Consider the following 25,550-nt stretch of genomic DNA (forward strand, 5'->3'; position numbering starts at 1 on the left):
GAGGCCAAGTAAAATTCCAAGATTATTTGGTCCTAAGCTTTCCATCATATCATGGATAAGATACAGATAAAGAAATACATAGAAAGAAGACTATGGGGTGGTAGCTTGGTGTAAAATACTATGAAAAGTTAGAGGTTGGTTGGGAATAACCTGGGGGAGGCACCATGATACCTTGGTTCCAGTTCCAATAGGATCACCAAGTTAGCTGTGTGAACTCCCACGAATCACTAAACTTCTCTGGGTTTTGCCAGTAGGCAAACCAAGAAATGTGGGGTTAAATGGCATTCAAGGCCTATTTCCCTGCTATAATTTTTAAATAAATCTAAGAGATATCAAGTTCCAAGGATGTCTAGATGTAAAATATAGGAATGAAGATCTATTAAACTCAGAAAGAGAGACACGCAGGCAGAATGCTGAAAAACTCTTCAGCAAAGACCTTGGTCTAAGGGAGAAAAGGGATTATTATCTATGAAGTCATTCTGGATGCCTCAAGGTCAATGAGTAATTCAGAATAACTCTTCTCTTAGAAAAGAGGCCTGTTATGAGAGAAGGAGCTGGGATCTACCTATTTCTGCCTTGACGCCCCAGGCTGACTTTGACTACTTCGTCCCCCATCAGATACCTTACTTTATTAAGAGTTGCCTCCTGAACACACTCTGAGTTCCTCCAGGGCAGGAGCTGGTTTTACAATGTCCATGACAACTAAGGGCGTTGGAGCATGCACTGAGGGCTGCACCTTGCCTTCTTCTCCCAAATGGTTATGATTTAATGCTACGTTACCCCCACTTTATACAGGAGGAGAGCGAGGCTCAGAGAGACACAGGGATTTGTCCAAGGGCATGCAGCTGCTGAGTGACAGAGTCCAGGTGTTTGTTACCTGTGCCCGTTGTACCTGCTGGTCCTCCTTCTGGACCACCACACCACATTGTGTCCTGTCTTACTTGTCTTTGGGACCCCAAAGCCCAATACAAGGCTGGGAAGAAAGTATTTGGTCAATAAATGTTTGCTGAATGGATGGGTGCAAGGAAGGATTGAAGGGGGAAGAAAGATGGTGGAAGGGTTGATTGGTAAAAAGGTAGTTAAGAGAAAGGGTACAAGGTTGATGGAGACATAAAGAAGAATGGCAGCTGGCTGGAGCGTCTGAAGTATGCAGTGGGGATATGGCAGGTGTTAGGGAGCCCAGGACATGTTCCACAGAGAGCTAATAGTCTCCAGAAGGTCCCTTCTCTCTTCCCTCCAACCACTTGTGCAGCCAGGGAAGAGGAGATTTGTGAAAGTCAGATTTTCGTCCCTGTTACCAAAACACCTGACAAGAACAACTTAGAGGGGGACAAGTTCATTTCAGCTCATAGTTTCAGAGGTTCAGTGTGGGTCTGAGGTTAGGCAGAACTTCCCAGTGGTACTTTCTCCAACCACACCCTACCCATCTACAGTTACCACCCAGTACTCCATTCAAATTATTACTCCACCAAATGGATTAATCCACCAAATGGATTAATTCTCTCATGAGGTTCCCACTCTCAAAACTTAATTTTTCCGTCTTGAAACATTGCCGCCTTGCCTAACACATGGCTTTTGGGGGAAACCTGATATTCAAATCTTAACAGCCTCGGAGCCCGGTCTGCCACTCAGAAGCCCATACTCTTAGCCCATGTGATATGATTCTGGACAGAGTCCCCTGTATCCTCCAGAGGTGAAGCTCCATCACAGGAACCTTTGAGCAGTGGGGTATTCATAGTTAGATGGGCGAGGGTCATGTTTGGGATATCAGGAGTGAAGGATCCAACAACTTGGAGTGGACTAAAAAAACCAGGTCCATTTCTCAGGGGAGGGAGTTGGCAGGTATTAAGTAACTTAGATATGACAGGCTGAGTCTCAGATTTATTAGCTGAGTAACCTTGTGCAAGCTATCTTATCTCATTGAGCTTCTGTTTCAAAATGAGGGTATCATTGTGCCTATTTTATAAGGTTATTTCAAGAATTAAATGAAATCACGTGTGCCTACTAGGGCCTGATATGAATTTTCAATAAACATTAGCTGATATTGTTATTCCTATTATTATTATTATTCAAAATCCTTGGATTCAGAACTGTGTTTGGTCTCAGGCCAGGGAGTTACTATCCAGCTATGTGGCTATGGATAGACAGGTCCTTTTAACCTCTTGCTCTTTCCCATGTTCTTCATGACACATGTGCTGTTCGAAGTGTCAGGCTCTTGGCCAGTGGGGAGGAGGTACAGCGTATGTGCCTTGGTCTTTGCGTGGGTGAGCTCACAATGGTGTAGAGAAGACAGAAAGCAAACATAAATCACAGAGTGCAGAGGATACAACAGCAAACTAACCGTTCAGCACCTTGGATTGAGATGGATAGGAGTCCAATTCCTGGCTCCACGTCTTACTGACTTATGAAGTAAGACAATCACTTAATCATTTTGGCCTCGGAATCTTGCCCTCATTAGTAAAGTGGGTTGATGATAGTAGAACATGCCTCACCAGGTTGTTTTGGTTTTGAACAGAATAACACATGTGAAGTCCTTAGTGTAATGCTTGGGACACACAAAATAAAGCGTGAGAAGTATTTGCTCCTGCATAATGGGGACATTCATGCCTATTCTGCCTTCATATACCACATGAATGTTTGAGGATTAAATGGAACAATGTAGGTGAATGGGATTTAAGGATGTGAGGTTGATCATTATTTTTTCCATTCTAAACTTCTGATCAAAAAGAGGTGGCATAGACATTGCTCGGTGGCCACTTTTATGTCAGACTCAGTTGGTCGTGGAATTAACATTTGGTGATGCATCACTATGAAAAGGTAGAGTGCATCCTGTTCTTCCTCTTGTCCAATAAGGCTCTGCTTCCAGAACATTATGGAGTCAAGAGAGAAGACTGAAGTAGCAGGAACTGGGAGAATATGTTCCAGATGAGGTTACAATGGAATATAGGTAAACACAGGCAATTTGTTTTCTAGGTGACAGCTCTAACTTCATTCCTGTCTCTTGACACCAGTGCACAGGTCACCTGATGAGTGGGCATGGTGCTGGGATCCATTAGGGTGGAGTTGTGGAGTTAGCCTGCCTTGGCTCTGCTTGCAGTTAACATGGGTTCTTTCTCTTCCTGTAATCTACCCACCCACCCGTCCACCCATTTACCCATCCACCCACCCATCCACCCATCTTTCCATCCACACTATCCACCCACCCACCCACCCATCCATCTGTCCGTCCATCTGTCCATCCGTCCGTCCGTCCATCCATCCACCCACCCACTCACCCACCCACCCGTCTACTCATCCATCCACCCACCCACCCATCCACCCTATCCACCCATCCACCCACCCATCCACCCGTCCATCTGTCATCTGTCCACTCATCCTTCCATCCATCTACCCATCCACCCACCCATCTATCCACCCACCCACCCATCCACCCATTCATCCACTCACCCATCCACTCATCCATCCATCCATCATCCATCTACCCACCCACCCATCCATCCATCCACCTATCTACTTATCCATCCACCCATCCACCCGTCTATCCGTCCGTCTGTCCATCCATCCATCCATCCATCCATCCATCCATCTAAGGCCCAGCACTGTGAAAAGCACTGCAGACAGATAAAGGTGTGACAGAGACATTATCTGTCCTCCAAGAGCTTATGCAGGGGTCCTAAGTTCAAATACTCAAGGGGTCTGTGGTAGGAAGACATCAGCCACTATAATAAACAAAGCCCAACGTCTTACCACAGCTAGAATGTTTTACTTGCTGGTGGAACAGTCTAAGGTGGGTGTTCCTGGTTGACAGAAGGTAAGTGGCAAGGTCCTTCCTCCATGTGGTCATTTAGGAGCTCAGGCTGATGAGTGAAGGCTTTCCCATGTTCCAGGGTTGTCCAGAGCAACAGTATTCATCTGACTGAAGATAGAGACCTTGAATGGAAGTTTTTCAAGGGCCAGGACTGGAAGTGGCCCTCACCACTTCTCAGAGTTTATTGGCTAGAACTTAGTCACATGCTTGTGACAAACCAAAAGACAGATTTTGGAAATATAATTGAACTGGGAGCTCAGGAAAAGAAATGTTTGGTGACTGAGCGTTAATCTCGGCCATATGAGACCAATGTAAATGAGTGCATTGGGGTGTCCTACTCTGCTTTGTGCTGCTATTAGAATACCATTGCTAGTCAGCTTTCCCTCACTGTAACAAAATAGCTGAGATAGTCAACTTATAAAGGGAAAAGGTTTAACAGTTTTGAAAGTTAAGGTCCACGGTCAGTTGGTCCTGTTGCTATGGGGCCTCATGGCAGGACATGTGGAGGAGCAAACTACTTACCTAATAGGTGGGAAGGAAAATGAGAGAGCAAGGAGGGAGCTAAGGTCCCACAATCCCCCAGGGCATACCTTCAATGATCTGAAGACCTCCTCCCACCATTTAAAGGCTCGGCTCCCTCCCAAAAGCACTATCCTGAGAATCAAACCTTCAACACAGAAGCCTTTGGGGGGCAGTCCAGATCCAAACTATATCAGCCAGAGAATTTATAAGAGAAAGAAATGTATTTCCCACGGTTCTGGAGGCCAGGAAGTCCAAGATTAAGGTCTCTGGCAGTAGCCTTCTTGCTGCATCATCCACGGTGGAAGGAAGAAGGGCAAGCAAAGGCGAGTGAGAGACGGACAGACAGAACCTGCAAGACGGAAGGAAGGCTGGGGGGCTGGACTCATCATTTCACCAGGAACCCACCTTTGTGATTACTAACCTACTTCTGCAATAACGGCAGTGACCCTCTCACCATGACGGAGTTCTCGTGACCTAACCTAAAGGTCCTACTTCTCATCAATGATGGGTCACAGGTTGAGTTTCCAATGCATGGACTGTGGGGGGTGGGGCACATTCACTCAACAACCTGCAGGGCACATGTGGCAGCTTTTGGCCTCTGGCTTATGGTCCAACTGGATAGATACGAATGTGTCATTACGATTACTGTGACCAGAGCTGGCAGTGTTGTGTTCTGCCAATCATTTACCCACTTAAGGTGAGCATTTACTTTGAGCTTGGTTTTGCCTCAGGCACCAGAGAGAAAGATGTGGATGAGACAGACACAGTCTCTGGCTTCAGGAAGGTTACAGTCTATTGGGGAAGGAAGATATTGGACCAATAAATATAAAAAAGAACAGCAGCAATGGGCGTGCCTGATCAGGGATTAACACCTGGCCAGGGACTTAAAGGTAAGCAAGCTATGAGGCATGAGGAGGAGTGAGCTAGGTGAACAATGCTGGCAGGAAGTGTGTTCTAGGTGAGTAAGCAGTATGTGCAAAGGCCCTGAGGTCAGAAAGAAGTCAGTGCATTGGAGGAACCCAAGAAATCCCAGTGTGATTGGAAACCTGGAACAGCCCTGATACAGTATTTGCAGGGCCCAAGGATACAAAGGGAGAATCACATATTTTATGCCTAAATATTTTTTCATTTATCTATGAAATTGAAAAAGACAAATGCAGGTTATAATTAATGAACATCAAGATCCAAAGCCACATAATTTAAATAAAACCGGAATTCATTTCAGCTTTAGGAACTTAAATTCAGACTCATTAAATAATTTTAGCATTAGGAGTTCAGCCTGTTGTCACAATAAAGAATAGAAATCATGCTTCAATTTGCCACGAATGGAATCTAGACCTCCAATAATACAAACTTGAGAGCACTATAAATCATTTAATATTGCAAAATGTCTCTCGGCTGTCATGTCCAACCATCGCCAATACCGTGCAAATTCATGAGCACTTCTGGACCCATGAATTGAAACACGAAGGGAACCTAGTAAACGGTTGCTTGGCGTTGCTGGAAAACAATGCCTCGTTTTGTAAGAATCTATTGCATTCCTGTTATCTGAGAGGAGGGATGTGACAAGTTAATTAATTTGTATTTTTCCTTCCCTAAGTGTTTCCAACGCTGAAAATTTCTCTGCCTTCAGGAGCAGTGTTTGTTTCTGAAATCAGCAGGGCACCAGAGACAATTCTCCATGGTGTGTCTCTTTTTTGTTTTAGAGAGTGAAGGATGCTGAGAAGCATCCCCGGGGCTAATGGTCAGGTACGGCAATGGGTGTTCAGGGCGTGGACCCCACCGTGCTGGCCTCGAGGGCCACACCTGCAGCTGCTCTCACAGGCTTTAGATCTATTCTTGTCTGCGCTCGTGAGATGTGTCTAAAACATGGGGCCCAGTATGGGGACTCCTCCTGCCGAGATCTAAGGTGGCACTGGCTTACAGAGCGAGCAGGAAAGAGGCACCCGGGCATTTGCAGAAGTAGAACCCCGTGGTGCAGAACCTCATAGGCCTGAGGAAGGGGCTTGGATTTTGTCTGAAGGGCAATGGGAAACCCTTGGAAGGTTTTAAGCAGAATGGTGCAATCCGATCTGAATATTTAAAATATCAGTCTGAGCTGGGCATGGTGGTGCGTGCCTGTAATCCCAGTGCTTTGTGAGGCTGAGGCAGGAGGATCCCATGTTTAAGGCCAGCCTCAGCAACTTAGTGAGGCCCTAAGCAACTTAGTGAGACTCTGTCTCAAAACAACAACAATAACAACAACAAAAAAAAACATAAAAAGGACTGGGGATGTGGTTAAGCACCCCTGGGTTAAATTCCTGGTATAAACCAATCATTCTTCAATCAATCAATCAATCAGTCAGTCAGAGGCTGTGTGGAGGACATACTTGAACAAGGCAATAGTAAGATAGTAGGTGTGAGGGAGACTATCTCCATAATTTCTATTTTTTTTTTCTATCCTGTCCCCTCTGGTGCCGGGGATGCAACCCAGGGCCTCCGTTATGCCAGGCAAGATGACAGTAACCTCTGTCTCTCAGGAGCTGTGTGTCTAGTTTCTTGAGTCTCAGGGCTCCATGGAAGAGCTCTGTCTTCCAATTGGGGCCCAGCTGACACTGCTTGTATTAGTCAGCTTTGAGTTGCTACAACAAAATATCTGTCAGCTAGCTGATAAAGAGAAAGATGTCATTTATGGGTTTGGAGGTTCAGGGGCCTGGCACCTGCAGGGTTCAGTTCTGGGGAGAGCCCTGTTTTTGAGCTACATGACATCATGGTGGAGGCAAAGTGCATGTCACCAAACAGGCCATCAGAGGGGATGAGGCCCCACAGTCCCTCCTGAGAGCACACACCCTTAGGGACCTCCCATTAGGCCCACTCAAGAAGGTTCCACCGCTTCCCACTTGCACCACCCCAGGGACCAAGCCCTTAGCGACAAAGGGCCCTTGGGGACACAAAGCACATTTAAGCCATGCAAGAGCCATCGTGCCTTCTTGTTGATGATCAAGCCCGTGGTCATGAACTCTGGGAGGTGAACCACATCCTCAGTCTCCGGGGATGAGCCAACATGGGCCCAGCAGTCACCTGCTGCCTGCACGGCCCTGTGCAAGCTACTCCATCTGTCTGGATGTCCGTGCTGCCATCTGTAAAACAGGGAGATGGCCAAATGAGAAGTCATACAGGAGACCCGTGACATTCCAGGGGCCCTTGACCAATGGAAGCTTTTCTGATTCTTCTGTGGATATATAACTGGTTTACTTTTAATTAAGTTTAGGACAATGGGTTTTTAGCCACGTGGGTTCAGAGTCTGCAATTCCCCTCAAAAGGTATTTTTTGCACACACAGTTCTGCCCAGGAATCTCCTGGAAATCTTTGTTAAGATGTAGATTTTGATCCAGGAGGTCTAGGGTGGGGCCTGAGGTTCTGTGTTGCTAGTGAGATCCCTTGGATGGGGCCTCTGTTGAGTAGCCATTGTCGCCAGACTCCAGATCTTAAGAGGTTTCACACCTCAAGGTCACAGGAATCCAGGCAGAGCAATACGGGAGCCACGGGGTGATGGCCTGATTCTTGGAAGCCCGTCAGTGCATTGCTGAGTGATCGCTCCTTATGAGTAGCAAATTGTTCTCCGAATTCGAGTTTCCGCTCAACTGCTCCAGGCAGGCCTAACCTTTCCAACACCAGCAGCGTCTGTCTGGGTGCGCAGAGGCAGTCGGGGTGCAGAGAGGGGCTGCTCCCACCGAGGAATTGCCTTGAAGATGCAGGATCTGGTTGCTCCCTGTCCCCAACAGCTTCTCTGTGAAAATGAATGCCTCCGGAGGACACGGCTGAAAAGTCAGCCTTGCGGTGATTTGAGGGCGCAGGCCATCTGGTGTCACTGAGTGCAGTCACCCGGGCGGCTACCTCTGGTGGCTGGAAGGTGGCTGGAGGCCTCTGCTGACCGGCTCTGGGCCGCTGGGCACTGCTGCTCCTTTACTGTCTGGGGCTCGCTCTCCTCCCTTGGGGTCTGACATTCCAAGTAGGAGAGTGAGCTTCAGGATCTTTGTCTATGCCTTTTTGACTTGCTGTCTCCCTGTTCCCCCTGCCCAGTCCATGGAATGTTCTAGACTCTGACAGAGTTCTTCCATGTCTTCAGAACCTATTTTGGAATTCAGTTCCTCCTGGAAGCTGCCACATCCCCTGCTCCCTTCCTCCTTCTCTCCCTCCTCCTTCCCCTGCACTGTCTCATCAGTATCATTTTTACGGTCGCCATTTTAGTTCTTGCTCTTATCACGATGGTTAGCCCCTTACCGCCATGTCACTGGTCCCGTGCACTGAGACAGAGCCCCATGCTTATGAGTTCTTTGATTCTCTCTGCCATTTCTCATCATCTCCACCTTGCTGGGTCTCAGGGAGACTATTATGCCTGTCTGAGATCACAGGGTTGGAGAAGGGTGGAGTTGGGATTTGGGATGGAGTTGGGATTTGGGGTGGAGTTGAGATTTGGGGTGGAGTTGGGATTTGGGGTGGAGTTGATCTCATCCCAGAGCCCAGGATCTTAATCTTCATGTTATCAGTTTCAATCGTAGAAAGAGAAAAGTGGGCTGCGTTGTGCCAAGTTCAGGGATTTCTCTCTTGCTCTGCATCCTGTATGCTGGACAGTCCCCTGAACACCTGGACTGTGGGGCCAGACATCTCCTGTTCACTCCTTGGCTTGGTCGCTTCCTAGATATACACAGGGATGATATGTCTGCACCTTTCCAGCCTGGGTTTACTCATCCACACAAAGGGGACAAAATGCTTTCTTCTCAGGGTTGCCAATGGGGATTAAGTGATTAGAAAGTTCTAGAAACAGTCTTGGCACATGTCAGCTATTACTGTCCCTGAGTTTTGCTATTTCAATTGACCTTTACTAAACAAGTTATCTATTTTGTTCATTTAGTCATCAATTCAGCAAATATATAGATGTTCCTTGACTTATGATGAGATCACATCTCAATAAACCCATCAAAAGTTGAAAATATCTTGAAAACCACATTTAATGCATATGACCTACAAACATCATAGCTCAGCAATGCAGGACACCTAGGGGTAGCAGTTGTTTCCCCTGTGGTCAGGTGACTGGTTGGGAGCTGGGGCTTGCTGCTGCCCAGCATTCCAAGACTGGACCGTACATTGCTAGCCTAGGAAAAGACCAAAATCCAAAATTCTAAGTACTGTTTCTGGGTGTATCACTTTTTCACTATCACAAAGTTGAAAAATTTCAAGTCAGAGATCATCTGTACTATTATTATTATTTTATTATTATTATTATTATTATTATTATTATTATTATTATTAAGGTGTAGGTTATATAACATGTTCAGAGACATTGAGGAATGTTCTCAGGCTCAACTATAAATTGACAGCGATGGACTGATCCAATCCTCAGGCTGGACTAAGATGAACTTTATAATCCCTCTGAGCTTGAAACATGCACCTCACATCAAGTTTCTGATATTCAGTGGTATAACCTAGGAATTATTCTACTTACTTGAAGCCCAAAGTCAGAAGCTTTGAATTTGGAGGACATTTTTTTTTTTCGATAGAAACTCCATTGCAAAATGTGTAACATTAGGTCTCAAATTACCAGAGGATTGTTGGGCACTGGGACTGAGAGAGAGAGAGATGGCTTGATGTGTCAGTTTGATTGATCCAGATATTTGGTTAAACATTATTTCTGGGGTGTCGGTGAAGTTGTTTAACAACTGAACTGGCAGACTGAGGAAAGCAGACCATCCACCCCGATGTGGGGGGCCTCATCTACTCCTGAAGGCCTGGACAGAATAAAAGGCTGAGTAAGAGGGGACTCTCTCTGTGAGTGGGACTCTGATCTTGTCTTTGGACGCAGACTCGAACTGACACCTTTGACTCTCATGGTTTTCCCTCCAGACTTGGACAGGAACCGTACGGTCAGCTCTCCTGGGTGCCCAGCTTGCAATCTGGAACTTTTCAGCCTCTACAGTTGTGTGCCCCAATTCCTCATAGTTAATATCTTACACATTCCTGTCTCCTGCTGGTTCTGTTTCTCTGGGAACCCAGACAAACACAACTCCCTCCATGTTTGCAATAGGTATCTCGCTTCCTGGCACTCCTGGTTGCTAGGGCGAGTCTTCATCTGCACATACATTTGAGGAAACTTTCCTGTTTACTGCAAGTTATTTAGAAGAACTTGGCCCTGGTGTCTGTTTGCAGTTAATATTGGGCACGATGGAAAATGGTTTGGTTCTAAGTGGTTTCTAATCAGTGACAACAGATGTTCACAGAATGTTCATTCGGCAGAATTTTCTCCCAATCAGTGTTTTGATAATAACGTAAACACAAATTTTAAGGTAGAGAGAGGAACTTTTGTTTGGACCATATGTGCTTTTGATGAGAGATTTTAGGCAAGTGGGTGAGGGATTTCTATGTGGATTAAAAATTAAGAGTAGGGGACCCTGAGATCACTGGAGCTGACACTCACTCTCCCTCCAGCTCTGGGCATAAGAGCTTGATGTCTTATGAACCTCAATGACAGAGCACTTAGATTTTTACTTAATAAAATCCACACTGCAAAGGGGATTAAAAAATCCTTTCTTCTTGTAAACACCCCTGCTCTGCAGTTCTTCTCTTTCCTTTGGAGGCTGCAGTGTTGTGCTGAAGCTCATGAGAACACACTGGTAAACATTCAAGGATCTGGGAAACCTTGCTCAGACAGTCGGTAGCCTGAAATTAGCCACGGTGGGCTCGCTCACATCCCTGGCATTTTCAAATTTTACAAACCAGGCCTAGTCTTCCCGAGAGCTGGTTGACCTGTGAGCTGCTAGTCAGAAGGATTACGTGGACATTTGCGGGTTCTGCCTCTCTGGCACGCATTCCTTGGTCTCTTCTGGTAATAGCAAGTTTCCTTTGGAGAAACACTCTCGCTTCTCTCAGGTCAGGCACTTGGGGGAGACTGAGCATAATCCCCAGGTCTAACAGTGAGCACGTGACCTAGGCTTGGCCAATCAAAGCACCCCATCATTCTGACCACAGTGATTGGTTCAAAGGCGGTCATGTGACACATTTACGCCAATCAGAGATCAGTAAGCTTTAAGAGCAGCCCAGACAAGGAAATCTTCCCTGTCCAAGAAGGAGAGCATGGAAGCCACTGGAGAGAGAGGCCAGGAGAGATGGACACTTAGCAGGTCCTGATGAGGTGAGATACCTGCAGCCAGCTAGCTCCCAACTTTGAAACTGCCGAGTCAGCAAGTGTGACCCCAGCTTGTTTATGTTGGGTTTTCTGTCCCTTGGCCATGGTAAGTTGCAGCTGAAATAGCCCCAACTCTCAGAGGGTCCTTCCAGCTTTCATACCCTGGATCAAATTTCAAGTGAATATGCAAGAAAATCTAACGAGAGCCTTCCAGCGAAAGATGAAGAAGGACTTCTCTGCCCAGTTCTATCTTAGATCAGTGAAGCCTACCCATGGTTTCCAGCCCCCCTCTCCTCTGTATCTATGCAAGTCTTTGTTCAAACACCAGTTTAAAAAGCTTTTTTAAAGCCCTGTGAACTTGGGCAACCGATAGGCTTTTCTGAACCTCAGTTTCTTTATCTGCAAAGTCAACTTGCTAATGTCTAACTTCCATGGTTGCTGTGGAAAGTAAATGAGACAATATCTAAAAACACACACTATTTTGTACAGAGTAGATAATACTTTACCATAATTATTGGCGGGGTACTCTGGGACCTCCTAGCCCATATTTTCTAATGGAATTTCTAGGGAAAATACCTTTTAAGTTTCAAGGTCCTGACTTCCTCATCCTCTGGCCCCAAGAAAGTAGAGGAATTCCTAGGCTGTGTCATTGAAAATCAGAGATTTGAAGGGAGATGGAATGTTCTAGAGACGGAAGGGATTATAAAGCTCCTCTGGGTTCACTCCTTGGTGGGCTCTGTGCCATTTAGTTCATCCCTTATCCCCAGTGTACTTTGCAGAGGGGAGTTCTGAAACTGCTTGTCTGGTGAATACCCGTCCCCTCATTTTACCACAGGGGAAACAGTCTAAAAGAGAGATTTAATTCTGTGCTATGGTGTCTTCACCTTACAATGTACAAAGAGGGAATAGATAATAAATATCTTAAAACCTGACGCTGGAATTTCTCCTGGGGAAACCGCTGCCCTTGATGAGCTCAATGGTGTAGACAAATGTGGTCCATTAGTCACATGAGTCACATACACAATTTGGAATTTTCTAGCAGCCACATTAAAAAAGTAACAAGAAATAAGTGAAATTATTTTAATAATTACTTAACTTCATGTATCTAATATGTATCAAAATTACCAATGAGACTTTTTTTAACCCTTTTTGTGCCAAATTTTTGAAATTCAATGTGTATTTTACATTTACTGTAAATCTGAATTTGGGATAGCCACATCTCAAGGGCTCAGTAGCTGCATGTGGCTAGAGGCTACCATATTGGTTTAGAGATGGAGACACTAAGGATTTCTTAAGCTGTTTTATAGGAGATAAGAAGTGTCAAAGGTGTTGAAATGGAAGCAATTTCAGCAAAATGGCAGAAGGTTGTGTGCTTCATACCTCTCTGGGAATCTCCACACATTGTGGTAAAGTCAAACAATTTCCCTCCTCCATGTTGGTGAGAGTGATTTTTTTTAGTGTGAACACTGAAGAAAGGTTCAAAATTTCCACTGGGCACAATGTGTTCCACCAGAGGTGCCAGCAAAGAATTTTCTGTTTCCTTGGACTTCACAGAATCTTCTGGAGGACTTTGGACAGGAGAGGAAGTCATTGAGAAATGATAGTTTAATGCAATATTATTGAAACCTCAGAGTAATGGAATCACATAGATAACAGAGTGTATTGAATGATACAGGGAAGCAAAGAAATTTAGAAAAACAAGAACAGGTTTCTTTAGGGTATGGTGTTTAGGTGCTTGAAGAACAGAAAGGTATGAAGTGAGCCAAGTCTTCCCAGAGGAGGGGACAATGTGTGTGAAGGCTCAGAGGCCAGAGAGGGAACAGGGGACACTTCAGGAATTGCAATGACTTCTCTGTGACCTGGTCTTGTCAGAGTATGAGGGACAGAAAAGGAAGTCATAGAGGCATGTAGAAGGCAGATCCTAAGGTCCAGGGGGGACATGGTAGAGTTTGGTTTTACCCTAAGGCTATGGAATGAAATGATCAGAGACTCCGGAGAGGAGGCCCAGTGGTCAATTTGAGGTACTGAAATCAGGCACTGAGAAGCGATGGTGGCCTGGTGTAATTGAGGAGCAGAGGCAATAGATAAGAAGAGCCTGAGAGATGTTTTAGAAGGGAAATAGACAATATGGCGGCCAGCTTGGGTGGAAGTGTGCCTGGCTGGGTAAGTGTGTGGGGCAGGGGGTAGAAGGACATGGGACTGGCAGGAAGCCAGGAGAAATCTGAGTTTTTAGATTGGACAGTTGTGTCGATGATGATGCTGTTTAGCGAGTCGAGCAAACATTTGACCTGCAGTGAGCTCTGAGTGACGTGGTGATGAAGCCATTTTTCAAGTCCCTAAGTCAAAACACCAAGATTTCTGAGGCCAGGAAAGAATGACCGAAATCAAGTTTCTCTCAGAAATGCTGGAGAGGCTGTTGGCTGGCCAAACTGGTGGAACTGCATTTCCTCTCTCAACTCTGTTTTTTTTTCCCCATTTGCAAAATGAAAATAATAATTCTTACTTTTATAAGGGTGCTGACAGAAGAAAATGTTATGATAGATGCAAAGGCATTTTGAAAGGAAGGCATTTCAATTATTATTGTTATGCTTATGGGAAAGAGTTCTGAGAATCCTCATCACTGTTATAGAAAATGAAACTCGAGGCCCAGGGCTGGTGGGTGATGGAGACAATTATTCCAAAAGAAATTTGCTTCAAAGACAAAAAGCACGTGTTCTAGAAGCTTACGACAGGCCTAGACATCCCACCTATTCATTCTTACATTTGTCATGCACTTAGTTGCACATTTATTGAGCACCTACTGTATGGCAGGCATCATGTGGACCGTTGTTTTTCTGATTGGTTTGGGAAGGCTGTCTGCAAGAGGAGAGATTTTGGGAATGGCTAGAGAGGACACATCTCCAAATAATTATAATCGCTCATACTTAAAAGCCTATTGCACCTCCAAAATATTGTGTACAGTATTTAATGCTTAAATAAACCCCAGTAGGGAGCATGACTATTCCCATGTTGCTTACAGAAGATGAAAACAGAAGAATAAGCTACCTTGGCCACAGATGTCCAGCTAGCAGATCCAGGATTCAAAACAGAGGCTTTCTAATCCCAGTTCAGTAACAGTGGCAACTTGAGAGAGCAACACCAACAAAGTATTAACTGTTTCCTGGGTGCAAGATGCTACTGGAAATTTGTAATTTTAGTTAAATTTCCTGACATCAAGAGTTAGTTTCCCTAAAGACAGCAGAAAATATGTGGGTACATGTACATATCCATATACCCAATTGATTGAGCACCCCCATATGCCAAGCAATTTGCACGTATTAAGTCATTTCGTCTTTACATCACACCGAGGGGGTTGTGATATCATCGTCTCTATCTTATAGATGGGAGCACGGGTATTCAGAGAGGTTAAGTAACTTGTTTGAGTTTACACAGCAAGAGACACAAATGAAGAAAACCACTTCATGGTTGGCCTGAAAAGGGAGGCAGAAGCTTCCAAACCCACAGAATGAATATGGCACTGGTGGATGTCAGTATAGACAAATGGAATGTCTGCCTTGCATGTGTGACACCAGGCTGGCCTGACCCGGGACGTGTGCTTCAAAGTCCCCACAGTGGCCTTTCCCCACGATCTGGAAAGGGCAGTGCTGCCCTCTCCCCGCACTCAGGACCCCAGCAACTCTCTTGTTCCAAATTGGCTTCAGAGTGCCCCTGGGGACATCTATTCCTTTCTTGACAAAAAGGAACTGTCAGTGTGTGGTGCCTCCAAGCCAGTTCTCTGCTGTGAAGATGAGAACGTGCTACTTGATGTCATTGACCCTCATTCCCTCAGTGGTAGAATGGGCTGGATAATATTTATTGCAGGAGATGATCGTGGGGACTTGATGAGATCAAGCGAGTGTGGCACTTATCACAGTGCCTGGCATGTAGCAAGCACTTAGAAGTGCTGTTTGGACATCACTGTGGCAGTGCTGCATAGATTAACTCACCGTGAGGTGGCCTCGTGGCAGTGGTGGTGGGGACAGCATTTGTGTTTGCAGGTGGAGTGTCTGACTCACAGATCCCTGGGGGAGCTGATTATGTTCTGTGCATTTGTTCCCTGGGATGAGTGGAGATTTGGAGTGGGTTTCTCCAGATGTTGACTGCAGTGTTAATGCTATTAAAAAAAATTCTGAAATTCATAGCTTGATGCTGTAGAAACTTGCTTCTTATTTAATGGTTCCATGAGGCCATTGCTGGTTACTGGCTGATTGTTTATGCAGTGATTCTGAGACCCAGGTTCCTTCCACCCTGTGGCTTTCCTCCCTCCGCTGGGGTCTTGGAATATTCTGGATCCATTCTCAGGATGAAGGAGAAAGCCTCCCTGGGCAGGGCCTAGGAGTGCTCAAGCCACTCCTGTCCACATCTCTCACCTGGAGGGCAGTCGTAGGACCACCTCTCACTGCAAGGGAGGCTGGGAAATGTGGTCCAATCACGTGCCTGGGAAGAGGAGGGAACAGGTTTGGGAGAGAATTACCCAGTATCTTTCTCATTCATCATGTCAAGTGGTCTTTAAATTTGGTTAAGAAGCCCTAGAGGAACTGACCATTGCTTTTCTGATTGGTTTGGGAAGGCTGTGTGGAAGAGGAGAGATTTTAGGAACAGCTAGAAAGAGTGGCCTTCATCTTGTGGAGATCCGCAGTTGCGTAGAGCATGCTCAGTCCTCTGTTGATTATTTTGCTTAATCCTCAGAGCCACAGGGCAATTTTATTATCCCCATAGAGCAAACACTGGTAGATGTCTACCTGCCATTTGTAGAGGGCCTACTGTGTGCTAGGGATCTTCTTTACATGTGTGGTCTCATATTAGCTTCATAAAACCCTGCCAGGTAGACCTTGCCTTGTACCATTTTACAGTGAAGAAATTGAGGCCCAGATGTGGAAAGCAAGTTGCCTAAGGACACACAGCCACTATGTGTCTGCACTGGGGCCGGAATTGAGCTCGGTTTTGACTCTGAAGTCCTAGTTCTTTCTACTGGGGGTTGGGAAGAAACCCTAAACTAGGATTTCTTTAAACCCAGGACTGAGTGCCTCTCCCATCCCCCTTCCCTGGCAGTAGGGCTGCTCTGGAGTGGCCAGGGATTTCCAGGGGCCACGGGGCGGTGGACTGGCTGAGGTCTTTCCCGTCAAGCTTTGCTTCTCATTCGAGACCTTCTAACCTGGCCCTGCTGCATGCCAGGCAGTGACTAAGCCGCTGACTCACTTCTTCAGGGCCTGAGGAGTCCAGCTCAGCGCCTTGGAGATCTGCCCACTGATGGCCTCTGGGCCTGGCTTTGGGGGTATGGCTTGGAGTGGTCCACGGTGGGAACATCTGGAAGCTCCATCTGCAGTGATTTCCAAGCTTGAAACCATCAACATGCACTTGTGCCCTGTGTGGGCGATTGTATCATCAGATTTACTTTTTCAAAGCTCCAGTCGATCTCTAAACAGAACCTTTAGGTCACAGATTCTTCACTTTTTTGCGGCTCTTGTTCGGTCTCAATACTGCCAATTCTGACCGTGACCTCCGATATGACAGTAGCCGATGTTTAGGAAGGACTTACTGGGTGCCTGGCTGGTGTCCCCAGGACTGCTCATTGTCCTGCTCATCTGCAGGCCGCTCCCATCTGAAAGACGAGGAGGTCGAGTGTCAGAGAATGTCAGTCATGCGTCCAAGGTCCCGCGGTTGGAGCTGGCTTATCGACCTGGACAGACGGGCCGTTCTTAGCCAAAAGGCCTAAATTACTGAAGGTCCTTCTGGGCTTTAAGGATGTGGGTTTTCATTGCTTCTTGAAAAAAAAAGCCAAACTCACGAGGCAGGAGTTTTCCTTTGGCTCAGGGTTCTAGAGGTCCAAGGCCCTGAGAGGGTTGAATCTGGTGACGGCCTTCTTGCTGGCAGAGTCCCACAGTGGCCTGGGGCGTCACGTGGTGAGACAGGGAGTGTGCCTGTGTGACTCTCTGCTCTGCACCCTCTTCTTACAGAGCTGCCGGGATTCGATCTTGTGGTCCCACCCATGACGTCACCCATCCTCAGGGCCTCCCAGGGGCCCTGGGGTGATCAGAGTCTGACTATCATTTCCACCCTCTTCATACCTCCCCGGGGACCAAATGTGCACACATAGCCTTGGGGACACTCAGACTTATCCACACTGTAGCAGAAAGGAGCCCGAGGCTTCCCTGTCAGAAGATGCGAGGGAGGGCTCTGTCCCTCCGTCCTTCTCCTGCGCAGAAAGGACACCTGTGATGAGAACCAGGGTCAGCGGTCAGCAGGAGGGACAGACGCGTGCCCCTTTACTGAAGACATCATTTAGATCTCATTGAACCCAATCACAGTGGCCAAAGAGCGCTGGTGTCCAGCAGCGCTGATTCAATAGGGAACAGGGGCCAGCAGGACACCGAGTCACAAGAGTCTGACACACATTTTCAAAAGGTGGGATTCTGATGGCCCCTCTGCTCGTGGTGTCACCATGCCCTTCTCAGATGGCTCTGCTGGGCGCCCAGCATAGGCAAAGAGGGGACAACAGGAGTCCTGAGCCTGCGGGGCGTGGGTGGGGGGAGGGTGGGACAAAATGGAAGTGGTGGTGATGTGGCCCTGGGGTGGGGGGGCGGCGGGGACAACCCTGTTTTTAAGATAAGAGGGTTCTTAAGGTCTGTGAGTCAGTCAGAGGGACTCCAAAGTGTCCCTGCTGTGTGACATTGGACAAGTTATTTGACCTCTCTGATTCTTATTCATGAAGTGCGGGGAGGAGTTTGTCACAGAGAGTTGCCACAGCAACACTGCGCACAGGGGTCTTCTAGAGGAAGCCGCCCTTCTCCATTCTTCTTTGGTACCTCTCCTGATAACAAGGGAAAAGGCTCTGTTTGGTGATGCTGCCAACTCTCTTTGACCCTTTCCTGGGTCCCAAGGTGTTGAGCTCTAGCTGAGAGATGGAGTCCATGGGGCTTGCATCTGAGACCCCCTTGCCACCCTTAAAGCTGTGCGATCGTGGATAAAGTGGCCTAACTATTCCGTGAGTAGGTTTCTCATATGTAAAATGGGAACAACAACAGTCCCCATCTCATAGCTTGTTATTAAGTGTAAATGAATTTAGGAACATAAAATATTGATAACAATATCAATACAATATCAGTACAGGCCTAACTCAGAGTAGATAATAAATGTTAGTTGATTTTATTATTTTATCAATTGCACATTCTTCTCTGCCACTTCCTCTTCCAGATTCTCGTGCCTTTGCTACTCCACCAGTTAGAACAGTTTGTATTTCCTGTCTCTGCTGGCTTTCTCTCACCCCAGGGCCTTTGCACATGCTTGACTTCTGACTGGCACATTCTAAACTCCTTCCTGGCCACCTGCTACTCATCTTCCAGGCCTCAGAAGATACATTTCTTTCTCCAGGAAGCCGGCACTGTTTCATTAGTTGTTTTTCTCCTTTCCTGGAAAGATGGAGAACTCCCTGAGGGGCAAGATTTAAGACCCTGGTCTGTCTTGTTGATTTGTCTTCCCCCAGCACTTTGCATGGACTCTGTCTGATAGAGCTCAGATGATTCTATTATGTCCCTTATATCGCCTTAACCCTTGCTGTCTGAGATCAGTTCTACTTTGTTATTAACAGATTTATAGAAATATAAATGACATACAATAAACTACACATATTGCAAGTGTAAATTTGATAAAACTTAACACGTGCATCTCTCTGAAAACAAAACCACAGTCCAGGTAACGGTCACGTCCGTCCACTCCAAATATTCTGCATTCTTGACCTTCCAGCTCATCCTGGTGCCCTGTTCTTGACCCCTATAGCCAGGGTCATGTTTTCTAAAATGTTAAGTACACGGAGTGACGCACTTGGTTCTCTGTTTTCCCATGGCATAACTGTGTTGCAGTTTATCTACTCTGTTATGTGTAACAGAGATTGTTCTTTTTACTTTGAGAAACTGATGTGACTCCATTTAAAAAAATAAACAACAACAACTTCTACCTCAAGGCCTGTCCTAAGGAAGGGGGTGTGACCCTTGTCCTTGGAAAAACCCACAGAGCACTCCTAAGCACATACCCACTCTGCTGAGTTGTTTGTCTGTAAATAACAGGAGAGGTCTGTGGCGCCAGGTGTCCCTGACTCAGTTAGGCTAGGTGAGGGCCCATAGCAACCCCCCTAGCAACCACCAATCAGCATGAGACAGGGAAATACCTGGGATGCCAGATGACCCCTCAGTAGTTTATGGTGGTTGATAACATGTTGGGAAACCATGTAGTTCAGCACGAACACCCCTCGTGGCCTAAACCAATCAGTTCAAAGGAATCCCCCTCTTGTACTAACCAATCACCCCTACCCAACTTGTTCCCGCCAGTGAATGTGCTCATCAATGTTAAGAGCTGTTGTTTGACTTTCCTGCCGTATGGAATGATTTGCTGTGTGATGTTGTGACGCATAGAGTATTCCCCCAAGACCTATAAAATCTCACTGGACAAAGGACCTGGGACCGCTGCATCAGGAAAGGTTGTGAGTCCAGGCTTGAGCTTGCAATAAAGACTCTTGTGTGATTGCTTCGGATTTGGCTCCTGGAGGTCTACTGGGGTCCCATGAATCTGGCATAACAACCTATGGGTAGTGTTCCCCCTTATGGATATGCCAAAGCCATTCACCTGTTTCCCTGTTTGGTGGTTTTCAGTTTGGAGCTATGGCAGGAAGCTGTTATGGCTGTCATGTTTATTTTCACCTCATTTGATAGATGAGGAAACTGAGGCAGGGAATGGATCAAATTGCTCAAGGCCACGAAGCTCGTACAGAGTGGAGCTCTCTGCAGACCTGGAAACCAAAGGTTCAGAGCCCCGAGATCTCCTTTCCTCTTCTCTGTGGAAGGAAGTTTTGAGCATAAACCTAACCCCCCCCCACCCCCGTCCATCCCTCAGTTCCAGTGATTATGAACCCCTGACCGCTATCATTCATCCTGCTACCTACATTTGAAACCTTTGTTGCTGGGATATTCTAAAGCAAGCTCCAGACATTGTGTCATCTCACAAATATGTCACTTTGTACCTCTCACTTACCTGAACAGGGAAACAAATTTGTTGTGGAAGTTTGAAACCTAGGCACAAGTGGAGATGGTAAGGCAATAACTCCCTCTCCACAGCTTCAGTGGTAACTGACTCGTGGGGATCTTAGAGTGTTAAACCCTCATCTATGTTCTCCTTCCTCTCCCCTGCCAAAGATTTTGAGGCAGATCTCAGGCATTTTATAATTTTATCTGTAAATATTTCAGCATTTTTTAATAAAAGACAAGGAACTTAAAAAAAACAACCAACTCAGCCGCAGTACTAATATCACACCTAAATATTTTACAGTCATTTCCTTTGGATCATCAAATATTCAGTGGACATTCATGTGTCCCCAATCGTCTCATCTTATTTTATTGTTTCTTCTCTCCCTTCCTCCCTCCCCTGTCTCTCTCTTCCTTTTCTCTTTTACAATCTGTTTGAATCAGAATACAAACACCAGCCATATGCTGCATCGTGGAGACGTCTCCCAGCTCTGCCGTGATCCATAGATCCTCCTTCTGTCTCTGCTCTTGTTTTTCCTGGTGATTTGTTAGAGAAACTAGGACATCAAGACCACATCCTACATGACCTCCACGCCACTGTGGCTCTTACCAAGTTAACAGTGACCCTTAATATCCTCTAATTCCCTGACTGTGTCAACATGTCTGCAGATTTTCCATTTTTCCCAATCAGATCCGCGTGAGTCCCCTGTGCGATTTGGCAGTGACATCACGGTTCTTCAATCTGCCCTCCTCCCCCTTTGTCAGGCCACTGCTGCACTGTGAAGATTGCTCCACAGCCCGGGTCGCTGGTTTCTGCTCCCTGGACTTTATGTAATTGTTGAGTGAATGAATGAATGAATGGGTAACCAGGAAGGTGTGACAATGACAGCTCGCCATCCAAGAGCCTAAGCTCTGACCCCACACTGCCTGGGTCAGCATCTTGGCCTTGCTGTGTACCAGCTGGATGGCACTGTGTTACGTAACCTCTCTGTGCCACGTTCCCCCCCCCCCCTTTTTAAAGTATTTTTTAGTTGTCAATGGACCTTTGTTTTATTCATTTATATGCGGAGCTGAGAACTGAGCCCAGGGCCTCACACATGCCAGGGAAGCGCTCTACCACTGAGCCACCACCCAACCCCCAAGGTTCCCTTTTCTGCAAAAGTGGGTTTTGCATGGTACCTGCCCCTTCAGGTGGTTGCAAGGACGTAGTGTGTCAGTTTGTGTGAGGTGCCTGGCACTGTGTTGTGAATCGTGGTTCTCACCGCGTGTTGTTAGACAGGCCCGGGGCTCCCCTTCCTCAGCTCTGCAGGGTCTCTGATGACGTCAGCCTCCACCATGCCCGTGGGCTTCTCTCTCTACTGTCACTTGATTTGGGGCTCATTTCCACCATCAGACTCCTCCACCTGCTCATCCTGTAGTGGTCCAGGAGGTCACTGAGTGGACAGGACCCCAGAAGTCCTCTTCCTGGACCTGCCCTGGTGAAGTCAGAAAGTAGCTGTACCCGCCGCAGCGAGGCGCACCTCCCTCCCAGGGACTGTCTTGCAAACACGGTGCCAATGTCATGCTTTGAAACCTAAACCCTGAGACCCAGCTCCTGCAACTTGGCTGGCAAAACCAAACACATCTGCTGTAGGCAATTAAGGAACTACAGCCCGACAGAGGAAAACAGGCTGTGGAGACAGGCTCTGTGTGCCACTAAATACTTACATCCCACTGATGGCGTGACACAACACACTGGAGGGGATCATGGTGCCTGAATCTGGAGGCACAAAGCAAATTGACCACTAGGCTTTTTTTGCTAGTAGAGAAATGGCCACAGCTATCGTCTCCTGTGGTCTTGCTCTGTGCCAGCCACGGCCTGTGCTGTGTCAAGGTGTCCATGGTCTGCTCGTCACAGTCCTCCAGAAGAATGGTCAAGGTCTTGTGCCCACGTGACTGGTGAGGAAAATGAGGCTTTGAGAGGTTAAGTCACACATGCGGAGCTGGGATTGGAAGCTTCTCTTCTGGCTGTCAGCCCTGCAGCTGAGCACGGGGTTGGTTAGGAAGTGTGCTGTCTTCACAGGGTGGCTTACCCATTGAAACCCAGAGCCCCTGGTCAGCCGAGATGAGAAGCCATTGTTTTCTTCCTGTGACAGGACGTGCCCATGTCCCTCAAAATGCTTTTGTTCGAAAGATAAATTCTGCAAACTGCAGAACAGCCTTGAAGATCTGTAGGCAGAGAATTCATGCCAGGTGATGGTCGATGGCGAGTGTCTCCAGCCGTTTCCATGGAGACGAGTTTCTAATGTAGACATATTAGCAGTCCTGAGATGGACGCTTTTGTTTTTATTTTTATTTGTGGTGCTAGAGATCAAACCCAGGCCTCACACACGCGGGGCAAGTGTCCTACTCCTGAACCGCATCCAAGTCCCAATGCTTTTGTATTGAATTCCTCTTTCTTGGTGTCCAGCTGCTGGTTTGGGATCCTAAATCTAGAGGTCAGGTCTCTCCCACCCCAGCCACGAGTTCCTCTTTCGTTTTCAGTTTCCTCTTACCCCATATTTCCTCCTGATTTCAGCCTGTTCTGGAAAACTGTATATCGAACACACACACACACACACACACACACACACACACACGTCTTCAACACTCCCCGCCTGCAGTACCAGGGCGAGTTTCCTCATCTTTGACCACTGGGCTGGCAGTATTTGAGCTCTGTATTGGATTTTTTCCTGGGACAGGAAGTCAGGAAAATGTGTTTGTGACATGAAGTCAACTCTTAGAAACACGATTTCTTTGTATGCCCGGGGCAGGGACCAGGCAGGCAGCAAGAGCTCGTAGGAGCCAGTGATCTTAAAGTACGGTGGCATCTGGGATCCAGAAGGTGCTGTCTTCTTGCCTGACCCTCCTCTTTCAAATCCTTTGGGGTTTTGAAGTGGGGAATAAACTGGTTTAAGAAAAAGAAAATTTATAACAAGCAAGATGCACCTTCAGGCTGCTGGCCCAGGCAGCCTGGTGGAGACTGGAGTGACTTCTGGCTCCCCTGGAAACTGTGAAGGGGGATGACTTGCTCAGGCCGGATCCTGGTGTCCCCTGGGCTCCCCTCTTCATGTCACACCCTGCATTAATCTGTCAGCACGACTTCTGTGAGGGAGGTAGATCAACTTGTCCACCTCCACCGCCACGGCCCAGGCTTCAGCCATACCAGCTTCTAGCTGGACTGTTGCAAAGCCTCTGGGTCGGTTTCCGGCTTCCGTGCCAGGAGTGGGTTGGAGGCATAACAGTCAGAGGGAGGCTATGAAGGCACAAGTCTCAGCATGTCACTCTCTGATGGCTGCCACCTCCCCCCTCTAAGCCTTCATCCTCACTGTGACCACAAAGGCCTACAGGACCTGGTTCTCTGCTCTCTCCCCCTCACCTCTGTCCCCCTGCCCCTCTTTCACTACCACACTGCACTGTTCTTCTCTCTGCTCCTTGAACATACCTGCAGTTAGACTCCTACCACAGGGCCTTTGTATGTGCTGTTCCTGCCTCCTGTAGTGATAGTTCCCCAGATACCTCCACATTACTTTAGCAGTTTATTCAAAATATTCCCTCCATGGATGCCTCCTCCCTCAAGTCTAACATTTTAACTCCAAACCTTCGACACTCATGATTTTCTTTCTTCCTTTATTATTTTCTCCAGAGCACTTATAATGATATGGGTGTGTGTATAATTATAAATTATATAAAATATATGCCATATACTTTATTTTTCTTGTGGGTTGCCTGTCTGCCTACTCTCCCCACTCACCCAGCACAAAAATAAGTCACAAGAGCAGGACTGCTTCTTTAACTCTGCTCTGTCCCCCATGCCCAAGACAGTACCAAACAAATATTTCTGGATGATGGAATGAGTTTGTATGTTTTGGGAAGTCCGCATAAGCCCACATTCTCTACACAAATTTATAACGAGGCTTTCCTTTTTGGTCCCCTTCTGTGGGGACCATGACCATCAGCCTGTGTACTGAGTTCTTTTTTGGGAACTGACTTTAAAATTGGGTGGCTGCCTGAGAGGGCAGGGGAAGAACACAGGCTCCATGTCTTCCAGTAAGGTGACAAGATCTGCCATATCCATGTCTCCAAACCTTAGTTCACCTACCAGGAAAATGGGAGCCCACCCCAGAGGGAGGCTTCAAAGAGTCTGAGAGGCAGGCCGTGTCCGAAGGCTGAAGCAAGGGGACTGCCACACGGCGAGGGCTTTGCAAGAGTGAGCTGTGGTTGTCAGGTGAAGGAAGAGTGCTCTGTCACTGGTGTCACCGAGCCAAGAGCCAGGTGGACTGAAGATGGCTTGGGCTGTGAAGCTGGGAGTCCACACCTGGGGAACTGCAGAGGGATCTGTTAAGTTCCCAGAGCTTGAAGCCACAAAGTTTGAGTCATCCAGGCCTCAGCTCTGGCTGTGGGCAGAGGGTGTTCTGGGGGCGACCACTCAGCCAGGCCTCCCATTCTGCAGCATCTGAGGTCTTTTAGTCCCACCAGGAAGCCGTAGGTTGGCTTGCACTGCACGACCCTTTCCTTAGGCAGATTAAGCTTGACCCACTGTATCTCCTGGAAATTCAGTACTGGCATCCGGTTTCTGGTGGCACTGGAGCTGGCAGGCCCTGTGAGCTCGGGAGCCGTGGGACAGTCATGATCAGCCACACGTGGTGAAAAGGCGTTCCAGCTGCTAAGTGTTAGGTCGGCTTGAGGTGCTAAGCGGACAAAGCACCAGGCAACCCAGGCCTGTGAAGGAACAACCAATCAGGTGCCGACAGACCAGCAGTGCCGGTGCCTCAACACCTGTCAATCAGCGGGGTCTCCTGACCAATCCTGGAAGGACAGGGATCTCAGCAAGATCCTCCAACCAACCCCAGGAAGATAAGGGACTCTGAAAACCTCCCTTTCCTCTCCCAAGCCCTCCCTTCCTGCCCTAAACCCAATAAAATTCCAATCCGGCTGAGCCTGGGTACGACTCCCCTGACCCGCTCTGTTGGACTGGAGGGTCTCG

This window comes from Marmota flaviventris, chromosome 19 (assembly GCF_047511675.1).
Source record: "Marmota flaviventris isolate mMarFla1 chromosome 19, mMarFla1.hap1, whole genome shotgun sequence".
In the NCBI taxonomy this organism is placed as follows: Eukaryota; Metazoa; Chordata; class Mammalia; order Rodentia; family Sciuridae; genus Marmota; species Marmota flaviventris.